This window comes from Mustela erminea, chromosome X (genome assembly GCF_009829155.1).
Source record: "Mustela erminea isolate mMusErm1 chromosome X, mMusErm1.Pri, whole genome shotgun sequence".
Classification (NCBI taxonomy): domain Eukaryota; kingdom Metazoa; phylum Chordata; class Mammalia; order Carnivora; family Mustelidae; genus Mustela; species Mustela erminea.
The window spans coordinates 92,954,394-92,971,903 of record NC_045635.1 but is presented as its reverse complement, the minus strand read 5'-3'; the positions used below and the strand labels follow the sequence as shown (position 1 = coordinate 92,971,903).

Genomic DNA, 17,510 nt, shown 5'->3' with positions numbered 1-17,510 from the left:
CTCTCACTTGTTTTTTTTTTTTTTTTTTCTCTCTCTCTCAAATAAATAAATCTTTTTAAAAAAGCCACGTATATGGAGAGCTAATTTTAGACAAAGTACAAAGACAATTCAATAAGAAAGATTGAAACAAGTGACTATAGATATGCAAAAAAACCCTTCAATCTAAACCTGATACAATACAAAAATTTAACTCAAAATGGACCATGGACCTAAATATAAGCCCTAAAACTACAAAGCTTTTAGAAGAAAACATAGGAGAAAATCACTGTGACCTTTGGTTAGAGAACAGTCTTTTAGATGCAACATCATAAGCTCAACTCATTAAAAAATGATCAAAGACTTCATGGAAAATAATTTTTGCTCTTCAAAAGATAATATTAGGAGACTGAAAAGCTACAAACTGAGATAAGATATTTGCAAAGATATCTTTCATAAAAGGCTTGTATCCAGGATATATAATGAATATTCAAAGCTTAACAAAAAACAAACAATCCAATAAAAATAAAAGACAAAGATTTAAGCAGACATTTCATCAAAGAAGATACATGGATTACAAATATTCACATGAAAAGATGGTTAACATCATTAGTCATTAAGGGTATTGCAAGTTGAAACCACAATGAAATACCACGTATACACCTCTCAAAATGTATGTATTGACAAGAATATGAAGGAACTGGAATTCTCATAACCCTTCTGGTGGGAATGTAAAATGATATAACCATGAGTTGGGCAGTTTCTTAAAAACTTAAAATGCACAACTACCATCTGATCCACCCTTTCCATCTCTAGATATATACCCAAGAAAAAAAGATGTCCATACAAAAATTTGTACATGAATATTAAAGAAACTCTCTGTGTAGTAGCCAGAAAGTGGAAACAACCAGATATCCACCCAACAAGTGAGTGGGTAAACAAATGGTGCATGCCCATACCATGGAATACTACTCATTAATAAAAAGGAATGAACTGTTGATACAGTAATATGGATGAACATAAAAACAATTTAGGTAGATGAAGGGAGCCAGCCCCCAAAGAGCACCTTCTCATGATTCTATTTATACAGATCTTACGAAAATTCAAACTAGCCTGTATTGACAGGAAGCAGATCAGTGGTTGCTTGCAGAAGGAGAGTAAAGAATAAGAAAAGGATAACCAAGGGATAAGAGAAAACTTTGAGAGTTATGGATATGTTCACCATCCTGATTGTGGGGATGGTTTCATATATGTATACATATGTCAGCAACTAACAAATTGTGTACTTTCAAGATATAGGGTTCATTTTATGTTATTTTGTTCAGTTAAGCTGTTCTTTTTAAAAAGATTTATTTATTTATTTTCAGAGCGAGAGTGAGAGAAAGCATGGAAAGGAGGGTCAGAGGGAGAGGGAGCAAGAGGATCTTTTTTTTTTAAGATTTTATTTATTTATTCAGCAGAGAGAGATCACAAGTAGGCAGAGAAACAGGCAGAGAGAGAGAGAGAGAGAGAGAGAGGAGGAAGTAGGCTCCCCGCCAGGGAGAGAGCCCAATGTGGGGCTCGATCCCAGGACCCTGGGATCATGACCTGTGCCGAAGGCAGAGGCTTTAACCCTCTGAGCCACCCAGGTGCCCCGGAGCAAGAGAATCTTAAGCAGACTTCTCACTGAGCCTGGAGTTGGACACTGGGCTCAATCTCATGACATGAGATCACGACCTGAGCTGAAACCAAGAGTCAGACACTTGACCTACTGAGCCACCCAGGCACCCCACTAAAGCTGTTCTTAAAAACCTCATTGAGCAAATAAATGTGATTATCTTCATTCTTACTGGCATCTGCAGCAATAATAATCATATTTTAAATGATCTATTGATTACAAGCAAAAATTATTTTCTCCCTTCCTTGGAATAGCTGAATATATAGAAGAATCAATAAATTAAGGGCTTTTAAATATACAACCATAAAGAATTTTTAGCCAGAATATCTCATGTGTTTAATGGTGATATTAATGCAGTTAAATCAAGCAAAACATTCCTAATCCTGAAAGTTTAAAATCAGAGTTTTTTTCAGAATACACATATACAATGTCAATGCAATCCTTACCTTAGCCCCCATTTGTGAAGTTATTTTGACATACATCAATCTGTTTTCCCCACTTAGTCATTTTAAGTAAACCTTCTAGGTGTGAAAAAGTTATGCCTTTCCTCTAAGGTGAAGGGAAGCTATTTTATGGGTAGGTTCCTTACTAGCAAAGAAAAGAATTGTTATAACAAATGGATAACTCAGAAAATCTGTTTTATCCAACAAAAGGATATCATATTAGTAGGGCTTAACATGTATGCTTATCTTTGATTTTTTTTCTTTCTGATTCTGACATTGTCAATATCAGGTTTTAGCATTTTAGTCATGATTCTACTTCTGGCTGGTTATCTAGGTTACAGAGTTCATGATTTATTGTCCCATCAATTATTGCACTGTGCTAGAAGTGATTATTTTGCAGAAGCAACCCATCACACAGCCCTTGCAGTATTCAGTAGCTTCCAATGTGGTGGGCAGGGGGATTTCTAATTTCTTAGGTAGGGAATATTTACAAGTAACTTGTTTCTGGGAGCCCTGAAATATGGTGCTTTGGAAAGGTGGGGATAAATGGTCTCAGATTTTGAATTATATTTTCCTACATATACGAAGTTATAGGAAGAAATTACCCATAATTAAAATCCAGAAAATATGAGATTAGAAGGCTATTTTTTCATTTTATTTCATTTTATTTCTTTTCATTGTAGAAGGCTATTGATATGATCACATACTTAGGAATTTCTCAATATACTTTAATCTTTTATGTACTTTTTGTACCCAAATATATTCACCAAAAGGTTTGTTCTTAAAGGTCAGAAAACTTGGACCAAGATAGAAGAAAATAACTCCTTGCATATTTCCCCAATTACAAGTTGTATCCTCAAAACACAAGGTTTATGGGGAAATCTTACTTTGTTCCAAAATATAAACACCAGGACTGTGCTATTATCATAGCACTGATAAATCAAGAGAATTCCTATTTTTATCTGCACTCTGACTACCTCAGGCAAAATCAGAGTTTTCTCTTCATTCAGATTTTCAAGAAAAAGTTAGCTACACAGACCTGTCCAGATTTCTGTGGGCTGAAAAGTTAATATAGATTTTATTTTCTATAAATTTGATATTGAAGTAAAGGAGAGAAGGAAAGCAAAAACCTTGATGGGAATGTATAGGTGAGGACAGACTGAGGATAGAGAGAAAGTAGATAGTGGAGGGGTGATTAAAAATAGATTGAACAACAGTTGATGGAGTCAGCTACTGAAAAATTCAAGTAGTAGGATCAGAATTGCACTTTGAAAAGAAATAGAAACATCCCTTCTGAGAAGAGAAGAAAAGATCAGTTGAGACAGATACTATAGAGTGGCTCACCCAACGTACTTCTTGCTGAAATCTTTATTTCTCATCCTTGGAGCTAGAGTTTTTCTCGGAGTATAAACCAAGTGTTAACCAAGGCTGTAGCATTAAGAATAATAGTGGGGGGCATGCGCCTGAGCGGCTCAATCAGTTGGGTATCTGACTCCTGATTCCCACTTGGGTCATGATCTCGGGGTGGTGGAGTCCAGCACTGAGTCAGAGCTGGAGTCTGCTTTGTATTCTCCCTCTCCCTCTACTGCTCCTCATTCTCAAATAAATAAATAAATAAAATCTTAAAAAAAAAAGAAAGAAAAATGGTAGGAAATTTCAGAAGTTGGCATGTACTGGCCCCTTCTTTGGGCTTTTTGAAAAGCTTCATAAGAAAGTGATGAATTCTGGCTGCAGAAATGGAAGGAACAATAAATGTACTTAAGAGAGATGTTTTCAGCCTTCAGCTTTTAATTTAGGTTTGGTAGTCAGAGTAGTGGTCTAGAGCAGAGAATACAAGATGCTTATGCTATATCCATTTCCCTTTCTTTTTTTCACTAACAGAACACTAACTTTTGGGAAACACTTTCCAATATCCCTGGCAGGAGCAACTGTATTTCACACTTCTGGTCAAATATATGATGGAGAAATTGTTGGTTATAACTTAAAAGAGGTAGGTGAGCTGACCAAAAGCCATACCCTAAGGTGGCAGTAAGCCATGCCAGTCCTGGATTGCCCACCTCTGGACTTCTAAATGAGAAAACAAAATAAAACAAAACAAAACACCAATTTGTTTGAGCCATGGTTTTCCATGTTCTGTAACTATCAGCCAAATGTAAATTCCTAATTGTTATGCTAGATAAGACATGAGTAACTGTACCCCCTATTTACTTTGTGAAACTTAGTAATCTATGTTCACTATTTACTCAGTAAAGTAGATGTCCAGGTCTGTCTGTTGAGAATGATATTATTCAAATAAATTCAGTAAGAATGATATTGGGGGTGCCTGGGTGACTCAGTCGGTTAAAGCCTCTGCCTTTGGCTCAGGTCATGATCCCAGAGTCCTGGGATCGAGCCCTGCATCCGGCTCTCTGCTCACTGGGGAGCCTGCTTCCTCCTCTCTCTCTGCCTGCCTCTCTGCCTACTTGTGATCTGTCAAATAAATAAATTTTAAAAAAACTAACTAAATAAATAAAATCTTTAAAAAAAAGGCACATTAAAAAAATTAGAATGATACTGAATGGCTAGTGTGTGCTTGGCACTAATATTTATTGAAATAAATCTTTACGGATAATACCATAACCCTTATATTATACTTCTTCTTTCTGGGATAATTTTGAAGGTCTGCACCCTGGAATTCATCTCCTTTCCTGCTCTGCCCAGTGGTCTGAACTTTGGAGGAAATTTTACAGCTGCAGACTGAAAACTTTCCAGGTTGACAACCCAAATCCTGCATTTTTACACCTCAAAATCAAGCACTTTATACTCCTAAGACAACACATTATATTTAACTTACATTATGCATCATCATATACTGAGCTAAAATACACATGTTTTTCATTACAAATAAGATTTATTTCATAAGTTGTCTGCAGCCACTTGCTCTCATGAGTATTTCTCGATGGCCTGCCCAGCGTTCATTTCCTGCCTTTCTGTTTATAAGGGTACCCAGATTTCGGACCAGGTAGCTGCCCCTCTTCCATGCAACTAATATATGCATACACAAATTCGCACATATGCGCACATATTTCTGCTTTCCCTCATATATGAATGAGCCTATGTCTGTGAAATGATTTCTCTCTTTATACAATTAAAAGGGCTTTGTAGATAGTAAATAAAGAGGCTGCATATGGGAAAGCATTTGTGTGAAAAACAGATGACTAACAGAATGGTAAGGAATAGTTCTGGTGGGTGATAGTAGGCTCCCCTCCAAATGCTAATTATCTGGTGTTGAATTCTCTGACAACAGAACCATGCAAAAAAAGGACAGGTCCCAAGAGTGCTTGGCTGCCCTTACCTGGACTGACTGTGGCAGGCAGTTAATAAGAGAGGATTCTGAGGCCTGGCCAGAAAGGATAGATCCCAGGAAATCATTCTGAGCAACCAGAAGGAAGAGAGAGAAGGAGAGCAGGGATCCAGGAGACAAAGTAGAGCAGAGGGTAAAGAAGCAATAACACCAGGGTATCAAAGAAGTGGAGGCTGAAAAGTTCAAGGTGAGCATTAATGAAACAGGCTGGGATAGAGCTTGGTGGGTGTGTGCAGGATAAGGGTCAGTCAGAAACTCATCTCAAAGAAGTGGGAATGTAGTTTCATTCCCCTTATTTGAATGTTCTGGCTGCTCCCACCAACAGGGGGGAGTCTTAAAGGAGCAGATTACAACCAAATAGTATTTCGTTGAAAATAAACATCGTGGCAGAATGGATTGCCTACGCTCTTGTTTTTAACTCCATGACCTTATCATATAGCAATAAATTCACCAAGACTACCTTTTGGGGCCACCAGGTGCCAGGCACTACTAAGAAAATTTAGCATGAATTATCTCAGCGGACTTTTAGAATAGCTTTAAGAGATAAGTACTGTAACTGTTCCCATTTTGAAAATGAGAAAACAGGGTTCAGAAATGGTAAGCCATTTGCCCGAAATCATCCAGGTAATAAGTAGCACAGCTGGACTGCAAGCCCAAATGTATCATATTCCAGAAAGTATGTGCTCATGAGTGCATGTTATCCTGCCTGCCTGATACCTCCATTGCTGTTTTCAGAGAAAAAGGCCTTCTGATCTTTCTCATTAATAGTTTGCTTAGCAGTAGGGGCACTTGGGTGGCTCAGTGGTCAGACTTCAGCTCAGGTCATGATCTCAGGGTCCTGGAATTGGGCTATGTGCTCCGCAGGAGTCTGCTTAATCCCTTTGCCCCTCCCCCTGCCCATGCTCCTGCACACGTGCGTCTGCATGCATTCTGCCTGCCTTCTCGCCCTCCCCAATGTGTGCACGCATGCGCACATGTGCACATGTGTACATGCACACGTGCATGCGCTCTTTTTTCTCTCAAATAAATAAAATCTTTAAAAAATTTGTTTGCTTACCATGTAGATGAAGGTGCCACTTCATCCATTTAGCAGTGGCGAAGAAATACATGGGGAATAACAGAACGAAAAAGACTCAAGAAAACAGGAAATAGCTGAGCTATGCATAGAAGTTCCCTCCATTTCATAAGATTCACCTGGAAATGATGAGCAAATGGCAACTTCAGTGAATTGCATGCCACCAGGAAGCTATGCTATAATAAATCAAAGATCCTTTTTGTTTTCGTTGAAGAAATGTATTTTTGCTGATGTGGTCTTTTGGAATGTCTCTTTTTTAGGAGGCTCCCAGGGATATGGTAGATCAGCACTTGAAATTCTCTGCACAGCTCACGGTTTGATGCAGGATGTTCTTGGCAAACTCTGAAGAAGCTTTGAACTCCTCCTCACAAAGTTCAAGTGGCTTTCCTTCCCATGCTTTTGTGAACTTCTCAAGACTCTAAAAAGTAAAAATGGTTTATAGCAACACCAACTTGCAGTGATTATTCCATAAGCAGTACCATTTCAGAAGGCTTATCAGTTAAGTCTTTCAAAATGAGGAAAGAGGCGAATTCAACTGTAGTTTGAGGCAACATAATCCATAAAACAAAAAGATCCCACATAGCCAAAGCAATCTTGAGAATGAATAACAAACCTGGAGGTATCACAATTCTAGATTTCAAGATACACTACAAACTATAGAAACCAAAGCAGTACTGGCCCAAAAAAAGACACATAGATTAGTGACACAGAATAGAGATCCCAGAAAGAAACCCATGCTTTATATGATCAATTAATCTATGACAAAAGAGGCAAGAACACATAATGTGGAAAAGACACTCTCTTCAATAAATGGTGCTGGGGAAATGGACAGCTACATGCAAAAGAATGAAACTGAACCACCTCCTAACACCATATACAAAAATAAACTCAAAATGGATTAAAGACCTAGATGTGAGACCTGAAATCATAAAAATCTTAGAAGAGAACATAAGCAGTAATTTTCTTGACATCAGTTGTAGCCACATTTTCCTAGATATGTCTCTTCAGGCAAGGGAAACAGAAGCAAAAACCAACTATTGGGACTTCATCAAAACAAAAAATTTTTGCACAGTGAAGGCAACCATCAACAAAACAAAAAGGCAGCCTACTGAATGGGAAGAGATGTTTGCAAATGACATAACCAATAAGGGGTTAATATCCAAAATACATAAAGAACTTATACAACTCAACCTACACACACAAAAACAATCTAATTATAAAATGGGCAGAGGACCTGAATAGACATTTTTCCAGAGGACGCATACACATGGCCAACAGACAGAAAAGATGCTCAAAATCACTAATCATGAGGGAAATGTAGATCAAAGTCGCCATGAAATATCACTTTACATTTGTCAGAATGGCTAGAATTAAAAAAAAAAAAAGAAAGAAAAAGCAAAAAATAACAAGCATTGGTGAGGATTTAGAGGAAAAGGAATCCTTGTGCACTGTTGGTGGGAATATGAGTTGGTACAGCCACTGTGGAAAAAATACAGGGTTTCCTTCAAAAAATTAAAAATAGAAATATTAAATGATCCAATATCTCCACTACTGGGTATTTACCCAAAAAAAACAAAAACACTAACTTGAAAAGATAAAAGCACACTTATGTGTATTGCAGCATTATTTACAATAGTCAAAATATGGAAGCAACCCAAGTGTTCCTTTGACAGTTAAATGGGTAAAGAAGATGTGGTATACATATACACAATGGAATATTACTCAGCCATAAGAAAGAATGAGATCTTGCCACTTGTGACAACATAGATCTAGGGGGTATTTTGCTATATAAAATAAGTCAGACTGAGAAGGACAAATACTGTATGATTTCACTCATATGTGGAGTCTAAAAAACAAAGCACACCAATATGTAAACAAAAAGCAGAATCAGACCTATAAATACAGAGAACAAACTGGGGGTTGCAAGAAGGAAGAGGGTGAGTGAAACGGGTGAAAAGAAGGGGGAGATATAGGCCTCCAGTTATGGAATGAATAAGTCATGGGAATAAAAGGTACAACATAGGAATATAGTCAATGGTATTATAATAGTGTTGTGTGGTGACGAATGGCAGCCAGTGTGTGACATATAGCAGATAGTGTGACATATAGAGATGCTGAATCACTATTTTGTAGACCTGAAACTAATGTAATATTGTATGGCAACTATACTCAAATAAAAAAAATTAAATTTTATAAAGAAACAGTAGCTGGAGCAAACAGCAGAGATCAAGATGGCTGCTCCAAATGGAACCAGCAGCCTGGGTCAGCCATTTTCATAAGCACCACTGAGGTGCAGTGGGGATAGCAAAGCTGCTAACCCCAGTCATTCCTCTTTTTCAGGAAGGGAGAAGCAGGCATTTACTCCTTAAACATGTTCTTGATGGTCTTGTGCTCTTTCATGGCTTTTCCGCAGTCACTGCCACTGAATTTCTCAATGCTCACACTCCACACAGCATCCTTAGCCAGGCAGTATGGAATGATTCCAAAGCCTCCAGGGTTTGATGGGGGAGTGTAAATCTCTGAATGCCATATCTCTTACGGAAGGTGTGCTGTGCTTTGTGCTTGCTGAGTGTGTATGTGGTTGTGCCCTCAGCTTCCTTCAGGAGCTTGAAACGAGAAGCCAGTACCACGAAGGGTGTATTCCGCTTCTTGCAGATGCTGCAGTAGTGAAGATGTGCAAGTCTTCTGAGGCCTAAAGTTCAAAGTGAACTGCTCCATAGTGGCAGCTTCCTATGTGGCTCACCAGGGCCTGGTACTCCAAGGTGGTACCCTCAATGATGAGCCTCTGCAGCTTCTGGAACACCTCTCAGACTCTCACCAATCACTCAGGTACAGCTTGGCCACCAAGGACATCAGAGTTTCTGGAGATGGCAGAGGTGGTGGCAGTGGGAGTAGCATGAGATCTGACAGTGGTGGCTCACCCGCCCTTGGCTGAGGGCTGCCTTGCTGTGGCCTGGCTCTCACCCCTGGCCTTGCCTGAGAAACATGGAGTGGGGCCTTGGTGACTGGGCAGGAGTAAGGCCACTGAACTTCCCTGGGCTGCTTCTGTCCATGTGGCTTGGTAGTCACACTGTTTCTCACACACCACATTTTTCTGTACAATTTTTTTTATAGTACCGTAATGTATTTTCTCTCCCTTACAATTTTTTTGATAACATTTTCTTTTCTCTAACTTACTTTATTATAATAATACTGTGTCTGATACATGTAACATCTCAAATATGTGTTAAGCGACCACTGATGTTATTGGATGGCATCTAGTCAATAGTAGGCTATCAGTAGTTAAGTTTTGAAGAGCTAAGAGTTACATGCAGATTTTCAGCTGGGGTGGGAAATCAGCAGCCCTCACCTTAACCCTGTTGTTCAAGGCTCAACTGTAGTACTAAAAATAATAGCAGATAATATTTATGTAGAACAAATATTTTACTTGTGATTGCCAGCCAATGAAAGACTGTCACAACACAGCCAATGAAAAGCCACTATACTTCCAATTTCCAGTTTACTCCAATGGATTATTTGTTTTATAACAGTCCTTGCCAACTCCTCCCTTTCTTTCATAAGAGAGGGATCATTTACTTTGTCCTCTGGGCTTGTCTATGATTTTGCCGTAGCTTACTTGTCCAAATCACAATGTTTTATTCCCTAATAAACTTATTTTCACTGGTAAACTAACTGGCAGTTTTATTTTTAAAGGTTAACATACTTAATCCTTACCACTATTAATATCTCTATTTTACAGATGAAGAAAGTGAGAGACAGAGAGGTTAAGACTATTAACCAGAGTCATATGGCTAATAACTGGTAGAGCTGTGGAGCTGGGAATATGAGCTCAGGCAGTCTGGTTCTAAAGTTCATGCTCTTATTTAAAAGAAAAATTGGGGGGCACGGGTAAGGATGCCTGCATTGTTCAGTTGGTTAAGCATTCAGCTCTTGGTCTCAGCTCAGGTCTTGATCTCAGGGTCATAAGTTCAAGCCCCATGTTGGGCTCCACACTGAGCATGGAGCCTACTTAAATTTTTAAAATTGAAATATAATTGACATATTATATTGGTTTCAGGTGTACAACATTACCATTTGATATATGCATACATTATAAAATGATTACCACATAAGTCTAGTTATCATCTATCACCATACAAAGTTAACTTCTAAGATTTCCAGAGTACGTGCTCTTAACTACACATCTAGGAGTCAGAAGAAATCCATGATAAAGAAAAGCAAGAAGAGCACATGATAAAATAGCAGTCTAAGGTCTAGAAAAGATTCAGACTTATAAAATGTAGTTCAGACGTAGCTTAGCGCAAAGAAAGAGAGCAAGATTACAGAATCCTCAGGGAGCAAAAGAAACCCTATACAAAGAACAGACTGGGATCAGGGCACTGACTGAAGGAACTCCGTATGTATTGTCGCTTAAAATGAACAAGATTGAACTTTGTATGTATTCTATTGATCTGTAATTATCCAAATGTTCTAGTTTATTATTTGGCACTACCTACGGAAGTATAGAATTTTGTCATTGATATAGCTACTATTTTTTTGGTAATGTAAAAAAAAATGTTGTTAAGTGAGGGGGATACCTTTATAGTCTTAGCCATTCCAACTATTAATAGATCAGCATGCCCCCTGGAAAAATCATTAAATCCCTCTAGGACTTAATTTCTTTCTTTATAAAATGAAGGGTTATCAGAGACTATGATTTATATAACATTCAGCTTAAAAACCTTGCCTGGAGCACTTGGGTGACTCCATCTGCTGGTGTCTGAATCGTGGTTTCCACTAAGGTCATGATCTTGTGGGTCGAGAGATGGAGCCCTGCATTGGCCTCCCTGCTCAGTGGAGAGTCGGCCCCTCCCCTCACCAGGCACACGCTTACACTCTCTCTCTCTCTACAGTAAGTAAATACATCTTTTAAAAAAAAAAATTCTTGCCTACTTTTAATATGCTAAGCACATTATAGCAAGTAAATCAATATGCATATTGAAAAACCCATAATGTAACTTAGAGAAAAATATAAATGCAAAGGACGAAAAGAGGAAAGAAAAGGAAGGGCACACACTTATCAGTACTATTCATTTGGCAATTATCATGCATCATTTTGTGACATTACCTCTACCATTACTTGAATCATGTATTAAGTAATTTTATTATGCTCATTTGATTAATTTGAACAAATAATTATCTAGCACTTACTGGTGCCAGAAACTGTTCTAAGCTCCGTGTATACATTGGTTAAAAATCAAGTCTGGTTTTGTCAAAGAAATTACGATTACTTTTAGGATAAAGACTGTCATAGGTATTTCATATTTGCATTCAAGGATGCTTAGCTCTGGGTATATCCTCATTTAATTGTTTTGATGCAGTTTTAGCTTTCTGCGTAGACAAAACATAATCTTTGTACTAGAGACTAATTTTTACTAAAAATAAGCAGGTCAATATTTTTTTTAATTGAAAACACTGCAAAAGGGGTGCCTGGGTGGCTCATTCATTAAGTGCCTGTCTTCAGATCAGGTCATGGTCCCAGGGTCCTGGGATAGAGCCCCTTGTTGGGCTCCCTGCTTGGTGGGAAGCCTGCTTCTCCCTCTCCCCCTCCCCTTGTTTCTGTTCCCTCTCTTGCTATCTCCCTCTTTCTCTTTCTCTGTCAAATAAATAGTCTTTAAAAAATAAAAAGAAAACACTGTAAAGAATATCGTGAAATTCTAGAAATGCCCCACTCTGGCACTCTGCTCTTATCATCATAATAAGATTATTGATTGTCAAAAATGTCCTGACCACCAAATATATACAGCGTGATGTAGGAACTGTAAAGAAGAATAAAGAGCGCTTGGGTGGCTCAGTCATTTAAGTGTCTGCCTTGGGCTCAGGTCATGATCCCTGGGTGCTGGGATCGAGCCCGGAATCTCCCTGTTCAGCAGGGAGTCTGCTTCTCCCTCACCCTACTATTCGTGCTCTCTCTCCCTCTCTCTCTTAAATAAATAAATAAAACCTTAAAAAATAAGAACAAAATATCTTCATTCTTTGAGCACCTGTGTGGCTCAGTTAGATAAGCATCTGCCTTCAGCTCAGGTCATGATCCCAGGGTCCTGGGATCTAGCCCTGCATGTCCCTGCTCAGCAGGGAGCCAGCTTCTCCCTCTCCCTCTGCCAACCCCCTGCTTGTGCTGTCTCTTTCTCTCTTTCTGTCAAATAAATAAATAAAACCTTTAAAAAGTATCTTTATCCCTGATTCACTTATCACAAAATTAAACAGATCTAATTAAAAGTGGCTAAACAATAAAGAAACACATTTATTTCATCTTACGTAACAGGAAATCTGGAAGGTAGGGCAATTTCAGGAGTGATTGCTTGACTCCATAGTGTTACTAGGACTCAGGTTCATTGTATTTTTCCAATCTGTTTCCTTAGTAAGTTGGTTACTTCCCACGTAGTCACAAGATGAATGCAGCAGCCTCACATGTCTCCTAGTCACCAAAAATACCTACAGACTGGAAGAGAGCAAAACAGTGCTCTGTTCTCTATGTCCTTTTATAGCTATAAACATAAAATAAATAACTTCTCCATATCTCATTGTCCAGAACTGCCTCACTAACCTCTGCTTAGTTCTGGCAAGGGGAATGACATTAGCATGACTGGTTTATACCACTGAATATTAAAACTTTAAAACCAGAACCCACAGTAAGAAAATAATTTACACATTACATAACACACACATGCACACACACATGCACAAACATGCACATGCCTGTACACACTTCACAAAATAACTCTTATCCATAATTCACACAATATGTCTTGATGTTATTTATGATATTCTATTTCTTTAATTTAAAAATGTTGATGGTAACCCTTCCAAAAAAAAAAAACTGAAGAAGCGGGAACAGCTACAAACTTATTTGTTGAGGCCAGCATTAGCCTGATGCCAAAGCTAGACAAACATACTAAAAGAAAACTATAGATCAATATCCCTGATGGATATCAATGCAAAAATCCTCGTTAAACAAATTCAAAAGCACATTAAAAGGATCATAGCTCATGACCAGGTGGGATTTATCCCTGTGATACAAGGATGGTTCGACATATGAAAATTAATCAATATAATTCACTACATTAACAGAACAAAAGATAAAAATCAAATGTTAATCTCAAATGATGCAGAAAAAGCACTTGACAAAAGTCAGCACACTTTGATGATAAAAGCTCAACAAACGAGGAATGGAAGGAAACTACCTTATCAAAATAAAGGCCATAAAAAAAGCTTACAGCTAAGATCCCACTCAATGGTAAACAACTGAAAGCTTTTCCTTTTTTTTTTTTAAAGATTTTTATTTATTTGACAGAGAGAAAGAGAGAGAGATCACAAGTAGGCAGAGAGGCAGGCAGAGAGAGGGGGAAGCAGTCTCCCCACTGAGCAGAGAGGCTGATGTGGGGCTTAATCCCGGGACCCTGAGATCATGACCTGAGTTGAAGGCAAAGGCTTAACCCACTGAGCCACCCAGGTGCTCCAGCTTTTCCTTTTATAATGATAAAGAACAAGGGAAGGACGACCACCTTTGCCACTTCTACTGAAGTATTGAAAATCATAACTAGAGCAACTAGGCAAGAAAAAGAAATAAAAGCCATCCAAATTGGAAAGGAGAGAAGTTAAAATTATTTCTGTTCACAGATTATATAATCTTATATGTAGAAAAATTGAACTTCTACAAGGACACCAAGGTTACAAAATGGGAAAATAGTCTCTTCAATAAGTGGTCCTGGGAAACGTAGATGTCCACATGCAAATGAATGAAGTTGGATCTTTACCTTATGCCATATACAAAAATTAATTCAAAATAGATTAAAGACCTAAATCTGAAATCTGAAACTATAAAACTCCCATAAGAAAACATGGTGGAAAACCTTCATGGCACTGAATTTGGCAATAATTTCTTGGATATCACACCAAAAACATGGGCAGCAAAAGCAAAAATATTCAAATGGGTCTACATCAAACTTATAGACTTCTGTGCAACAAAGGAAACAATGTACAGGGTGAAAAGGCAATATATGAAAGGGAGAAAATACTTGCAAATTGTGTATCTGAAAATGGGTTATCATCTAGAATATATAAAGAACTCCTATACCTGCCTGGGTGGCTCAGTCAGTTAAGTATCTGTCTTTAGCTCAGGTCATGATCCCAGGGTCCTGGCATTGAGTTCCACATCAGGCTCCTTGCTCAGCAAGGAGCCTGCTTCTCTCTCTGCCTGCTGCTCCCCCTGCTTATGTGTGTGTGAGCTCTCTCTCTCTCTCTCTCTCTGACAAATAAATGAATAAAATCTTAAAAAAAACAACTACATCTCCATAATGAAAACAAACAAAATGAGTTTGAAAATGGACAAAAAACTTGAATAGACATTGCTTCAAAGAAGATATATACAGAGCCAACAAATATATTGAAAAAAATGCACAACTTCAGTAATATTCAAGGAAATACAAATCAAAAACATAATTAGCTATCTATCCCTTCCTACCCATTAGGATGGCCACTATAAAAAATAAATAAATTTAAAAAAATAACGGAAAATAACAAGGTTGGTAATAATGTAGAGAAATTAGGACACTTTCACACTGTTGATGAGAATGTAAAATGGTGTAACCACTGTGGTAAACAGTATGAAGTTCCCTCAAAAAGATTGAAAACAGAATTCCATATCATCAGCAATATCACTTCTGGATATACATACTAAAGAAGTGAAAATTGGATCTCAAAGAGGTATTTTTGCACCCATGACTATTGTATTACTGACAATAGCCAAGAGATAGAAGCCTCAATGAGCATCAGAGGATGAATGGAAAAAGATAATGTGGTATATACACACAATAAAATATTATTCAGTCTTAAAAAAGAAGACAGTCCTATTATATACTACAACATGGATGAACCTTGAGGATATTATGGTAAATGAAAGAAAACAGTTACAAAAAGACAAATATGGGGCACTGGGGCGGTTCAGTTGGTTAGACATCTGACTCTTGATGTCGGCTCAGGTCATGATCTCGGGGTTGAGAGATCAAGTCCTGCATCCGGCTCTGCATTCAACACAGTCTCCTTGAGATTCCCTCTCTCTCTCTGCCCCTCCCTCAACTCTCTCTCTCAAATAAATAAATAAAATATTTTAAAAAGACAAATACTGCATGATTCCACTGATATAAAAGTATCTAGTCAAATTCATGGAAACAGAAGTTACAATGGTGGTTGCCAGGGGGTGGAGGAAGGGGGAAAATGGAGAGTTATTGTCTAATAGTTATTGTTTAATAGATTTTCAGTGTCATAAGATGAAAAAGTTCTAGACATCTGTTGCATAAAAATGGTTAAAATGGTTAATTTTGTATTATGTGCTTTTTTACCAAAATAAGAAACATGTTGACTGTGACCTACTAAATTGGTTTCATGACTCGCTAATGGATTCCAGCCTGGTTTTGAGAAATCCTAGTTTGGATTAAGATTGACCGTCTGTGATGTGACCTACCTTGACGTATAAGCCTGTCTTATACATGATCAAAATCAGGGCTCTGTTAGCAAACAAAAGATAGAGGGAAATGGAATATTGTTTGGCAATAAAAAAGAATGAAACACTAATATATACTATACCTTGGGTGGACCTTAAAACCATGAAGGCAGGGGTGACTGGGTGGTTCAGTGGGTTAAGCCTCTGCCTTCAGCTCAGGTCATGATCTCAGGGTCCTGGGTTCGAGCCCCGCATCAGGCTCTCTGCTCAGTGGGGAGTCTGCTTCCCCCTCCTTCTCTGTCTGTTTCTCTGCCTACTTCTGATCTCTGTCAAATAAATAAATAAAATCTTTAAAAAAAAACATGAAGGCAGTCACAGAAGACCGGATATTGTATTATTCTATATGAAATTTCCAGAATTGGCAAATCTGTAGAGACAAAAAGTAGAGTAGTGGTTGCCTGGGGTTGGGGTAAGGGGTTGGGGGAAATGGGGAATGACTGCTAATGGGTACAGGTTTTCTTTTTGGGAAAACAAACATGTTCTGAAGTTAGATTCTAGTGTGGTTATACAACCTTCTAAATATACCCAAAACATTGAATTATACACTTATTTTATGGCTACAATGTATGTTATGTGAATTTTAGTCCAATTGAGCTGTTAAAACAGGGAGGAAATTGGCAGAGAGTTTATATCTAATGAAATAAGAACAATAATTCAACATAGCAAAAGTGTGTAAAAACAAATGCAAACAGCTTTAAAATACTAATCATATATGTGCCTATGTAACAATTTTGAAATGGGGAAATCAATGTCAGAATTATAGAGAAATAGGAAGAACTCTTTACCCATGGCATTGTAAATTCATTATATAATGGCAATCTGTAACAAGAAGTGTCATACTCAGTTTTGAACTAGTAAAAAGAAAAGTCGGAAAGAAAAGCTGATGAGTTAGCAAACAACAGTGTCTGCACAGGAGATACTTTATTTAGAAACTTCCTGAGTTCTACATTTTTAGTTTAGCCTCAGAAAGTAGCCCTTCCTAGCTCAAGTATTTTTCTACCTGATTCAGAAAAATCTGGATTCTTTTCCTATGAACGCTATTTCTCCTAATAGGCCATGTTTGAATGCAATTGTTTTAGTTAGCCCTCTGGTAATCTTTTTTGGTCTTCCATATTAGATAATGAATTTTTTGAGTCTAAGGACTATAATTTCCAAGAGTGGCATTGTATTAAGAAATTAACCTGGGAAAATGGACACACCAGCAAAATTTGACCACTGACACTTATGGATTGGAAGACTTTTTATTGTCTTGAACTGAAACTCTGTATGATGGGAATCATAATGTATTTCAAGGTGGTGTTGCAAGAACTAAATGGGATGAAGTTATATGAAGTTTCTATCATGGAGCCTGGTATATGGTAGATTTTCAGTTAACATTAGTTTCATTCACCTCTCTTTAGCCCTCTGCTCTGCTGTCTCAGTTCAGGTGAAATTTTCCCTAATTCTCCTCATTACATGAGCCCAAAGACATTGCT

At 37.8% G+C, this 17,510-nt stretch overlaps 1 pseudogene; it reads right to left on the bottom strand.

Moving 5' to 3' along the window:
* Positions 1–8,852: 8,852 nt before the first annotated feature.
* LOC116582326 lies at positions 8,853–9,584 on the bottom strand (annotated as a pseudogene).
* Between the last annotated feature and the right edge of the window lie 7,926 nt (positions 9,585–17,510).